The sequence below is a fragment of the Chrysochloris asiatica genome, unplaced genomic scaffold (assembly GCF_000296735.1).
Source record: "Chrysochloris asiatica unplaced genomic scaffold, ChrAsi1.0 scaffold00060, whole genome shotgun sequence".
In the NCBI taxonomy this organism is placed as follows: domain Eukaryota; kingdom Metazoa; phylum Chordata; class Mammalia; order Afrosoricida; family Chrysochloridae; genus Chrysochloris; species Chrysochloris asiatica.
This window is the reverse complement of record NW_006408578.1, coordinates 8373516-8378382: the sequence shown is the minus strand read 5'-3', so window position 1 is coordinate 8378382 and position 4867 is coordinate 8373516.

The window sequence follows — 4867 nt, the reverse complement described above, 5'->3', positions numbered from 1 at the left end:
ATATGTTATATACATACATATATATAAGCATTAAATTGTGAATTGAGTGAAGGTTCCTAGAGCAGTTCATCAGTCTTACATTCACCAATTTAGACACATTTTTCCTCATCTCACTGATTGCAGTCTCTGCCACGTAACATCACTTGTCTCACTTCCTCTCTGGGTTTCCTGTTCCCATGGCTCCTTCTGAACTTAGTCCTCATGTAAATGCTGCCCTTTTGGTTTCAGATGGTTATTCTAAGGTGTGCATACCTCTTTAGTGCCATGGTTCTCACTATCCACCCCTCAGAAACTCTACACAGGGTCCCTATGGGTCCCAGGGCTTAGCAACAACTCTCTAGTCAGTGGATTACTCTCCCTTCCCTTCTCATCCCTCGTAACCATTGAAGACCTTTTCTTGAGTTTGCACAATAGTGGTTTCCCACAGTATATGTCCTTTTGTGATTGACTTATCACTCTGCAGAATGTCCTCCAGGTTCATCCATGTTAAGAGGTGTATCCAGATTCATTGTTAGTCTTTAACATTGGGTAGTATTCCATTGTATACAGATAGCTACTCATGTCTCAGCTCTTGAACGATTCCTTTCTAAGCTCTATTTCTGCAACTATATATATATTTTTTAACCCTATTGCATTTTATAAACTGTTTCAAGCCATTAGTTTATGGGAAGAGGAGAACATGAACACATGTAAAGTTGCACTTAGCTTGTTCCCTAGAACATGAAACATAATTAATTCATGGAAAGATATTTAAAGAACCCAGGGTCCCTCCCGCGGCCTTACCTGGTAAGAATCATGAAGCTCAGAGAGGGGGACTGACTTGCTCCAAGTACACAATTTTAAGGGGGCATTGCTGCACTAGACTGGCTCCTTATGGGAGTCCAGTCATTTTCTACCAAGTTCTGGTGGCAGCTGTGGTTTCCTTTCCCCACTAGGGAGGTTTCTGGGGAGGAACACCCAAATCTGAGTCTGTTAGAGCTCATTATAGAGTCCGAAACTTTCTGGTCTCTTGCTGTTGTATGACAGTGAGTTGATTTTGACTCATAACACCACAATTGGCAGAGTCAAAGGGCCCCAGGGGGTTTTCTTTATGTGAGCGGATTACCAGGTCTGTCTCCATGGAGTCTCTGGGTGTAGTTGAACCTTCCACCTTTCAGTCGGCAGCTGAATACATAACTACTGTCACCAGAGTTCCTTCATGAAGACTCCCAAAGTTAATATTAAATGTAGAACCATGTGCCCAAGGGGACTGTGAAGGGAATCCAAAAGTTCTTTCTCTGGGAAAAGCAACCTGCGTAGGTAAATTGGAGCATCATACCAGGAAAGTACCAGAGAATAATTATGAGAACTACATCGGAGTGTTCTGTTGGGAGGTCATAGCAAGGGCAGTTTCTTTTCTAGCACATCTGGAGTTGGAAGCATTAGACCCATAGCCCTGTAAGATTCTGTTGTGGAGGAATTAGCTAATAATGCACCCGGTACCACCAGGACTACTGATAATTTGAAATATTATCACTCCAGACAGTCCCTTTTATCCAAGTTCTTGTCTCTGAGACTCAGAGGGCAGGGCCTTCGTGGGTGGACGGGGAAAGTATTTTCACACACTAGCTTTTGTTATTCTACTTCTGCCTTTACCTTAAAGAGGCGGGAAGTGTTAATCATAGGTCTCTTCCAGGCAACTTTATCCTCCTGGGAACGGAGAGGTAAATAGAGGTGTAGGGAAGGGAAGAAACTGGAAGTAAATGGTCTTCAAGCACAGCAGTTTTATTAAGTGCATCCAAGTAGGTTTCAACTCATAGCGTTTCCAAGGAGCGGCTGGTGAGCTTGAACTGCCAACCTTGCAGTTCAAACCAGCCTTGCAGTCCAGTACATTAGCTCACAGCGCCACACCAGGACTCCAGCATTACTTCTATGGTAAGCACTGGACCACAAGGTTGTTTTGAATTACAAGGTCGGCAGTTCAAGGTGACCAGCCACTCCTCAGAATCCCTATACAGGGTTCCTATGAGTAGGAACCAGCTTGACAGCACTTAACAATAATAACAAGCACTTGGAGATCCAGCTGACTTGTGCTATTTGGGTGACATTTATGGTTCATATTCCCAGCAACAACCACAATGCCTGACAAAAAGTAAGTACAGAAAAAAATATTTGTTGAATGAGTGAATGAAACATTTGGTCATGATGCATAAGATTTCTGTTTGGAAAAACCTTTAGAAAGAAGAAGAGATATTGGTGTGTTGACTGATGTGATAATGCCTACTGGGCATTGTGTTGCGGGTTTTTTTTTTTTTTTTTTAATTTGTCTTGTTAAACCACTTATAATTGTTAGTTATCAATTAGTCGATTCTGACTTGCTCACGTAGCTCTCTAGGACTTTTCTTTTGAGGCAGTCTTGGTGGACTCAAACCCCCAATCTTTTAGTTTGCAGTCAAGCAAATTAACTGTTTTCGATATCCAAGTCCTAGAATAATGCACTGGACTGAAAGGTCAGTATGAATCACAAGATCTCCAGTTCAAACTCACCAGCCATTCCCCGGAAACTTATTCCAACCCATAGCTGAAGAACCCAAAAGACTCCAACTAGAAAAATTCCCTTTTTAAAGAGTCAGTCTGCCCTAAAGAAATTCCTTCCCCATACCCAAATCCACCCTAACCACCACTAACCATTAGAATCTACCAGTAACCTTTAGAATGTACCCTAACTGTCAAAACCTCTCACGTCAGCAACGCCCCCTAAATAAGAGCCAATCAGAGCAACCTCCCCTAGATAAGAGCCAATCAGCTTGAAGGATACTCCCCCGACTACCTATAAACAGGCCTGTGTGCCTGCTTTCAGGGTCGCCATCAACCCAGATGGTAGACTCACAGCATACTGTGTTTTTGAGATCAATATTCATACGCGCGCGAGAGAGTATTTTGTGGGGGACACGTAATCGGGCACAACAATAGCAACCCTGTAATAGTCACTACTAGTTGGAACTAACTCAACAGGTCTTAACAACAACAAAGTGAATCCACTGCCATCCAGTAGGTTCTGACTCATGGCGAGTCTGTATAGGGCCTAAGAGGCTGTAAGTCTTTGGGAGCAGAAAGCCTCATCTTTCTCTCTTGGAGTAGCTGGTGGGTTTGAAATGCTGAACTCACAGTTAGCAGTCCAAAGCTTATCCTACAGTGCCACTGTAGAATAAGCTGTTAGTACCTATCTATTTTGGTTACAACTTTCAACTTTACTAAAGAACAATATATATTGCTAACTTATTGATTTACATTATGTACTCAGCTCCCTCTGGGCAAGGGGGGAATACCCTTGGCACAGTCTGATGTTTAAAACATACTTTATTAGTCACTTCCCACAATATTTCTGTGAGTCATGAACTTCATTCCATTGAAAGAAGGTAAAACTGAAAATGAAGCCCTGGGCCATCTAGGAAAGCAATGAAAAATTACAATTCTATGAAAAGCCATCTTCCAAAATTAAAGATAAACAGTAAATTCAAAGTCTGCCAAAGAAGACAGAAAGCTACCTTTCTATCTTCCTTAATTTTTTTTCATTTGAAAAAATTTTTAAATTTTATCTTTTCAGATTTAGTGTCAGATTGGCAAAGACATTAATCAGATCCTTTTTTTTTTTAATGCTTTATTGTGAATTATGTGATACATGGGAGGACATTAGCTTTACATTGATCCCATCATATATATCATTTCCTTGCCATGGTTACAATCCCCTCCATGCATCATCCATTAACCAAAGGGTATACCCCACAAGCCTGACCCTCGGTCGTCAGCACACAGCCCCTCTCCCTCTCTGGGTCCAAAGTCCCCAGCCGCTCCATCTCCCCACGTCATCCTCTCTGCCTTCATCTCTGGCATCACTTCTTCTCTGGGTAGGGGTTCTGTTCTCCGGTCTTCTCCCTTAATGGTCCCAGGGACCTCTGGCTCCTAGACTGCAAAGTTAATCACTCCCCTCCCTTTGCCACAAAACGTCTACCTTTACATTTCCAGACCTTACAATCAGTCCTGATAACAATTACTCACTGTTGTATCACAAGAGACCTAACCTCATCTCCTTTCATCAGCCAGCCTAGACAGATTGGATAATACTCAGTGGAGATTCTACCTTGCTCCACGCCCTCTGGATCTAGGTTCCCTCTTGAAAGTTTGTAAGCCAGTCACTTCTTGCCTCTGTAGGCCCCCCATTTTGGGTAGCCAATGTCCAAGTTGCCCATCCCTGTCCTCTCCGTGTGTGAAGGGAGTAGGAATGATCCTCGCTGTGAAGATTTGTTCCCTTTTTGGAGCAACTGCTTCCATAAGTGTATGTCAAGTTCATCAAATTGTATCAGATTATTCTTTCTTCCCTCTTCTTTCTTCTTCTGCTTGAGCTCTGATCATCCAGTCATTGAATCCAGGTCAAGTGGGTATTATCTGCAAGTGTGGGTGTACTTAAGCATATGTCCTCTCTTCTTATCAGCTGGATTCTTCACTCTCTACTCTCCACTCTAGTCCTCTGTGGTAATCAGATCCTTTCATATTACTCTTTTTTTTTAGAAGAGATGGGGAGAGTACAATACCAGGACCTGGGACAACACTGTTTTGCATTGGGTTCTCTTTGAGGGTTGGAGGCCACCTTATTTTCGCAATACATTCTTAGTGTTTGGAAACCTCATGCCTCCCTAGCAGTTGGAATTTGGTGCAGGATTGCTCTTTAGGCTCTTGTTGTTGTTCTTGTTAAGTGCTGTCTAGTCGGTTCTGACTCATAACGACCCTGTATAAACATTCTTATCAATGGAGAAAAGACTGAAGTTGTCAAGGACTTCATTCTTCTTGGAGCAACTATCAACACTCATGGAAGCAGCAGTCAAGAAAT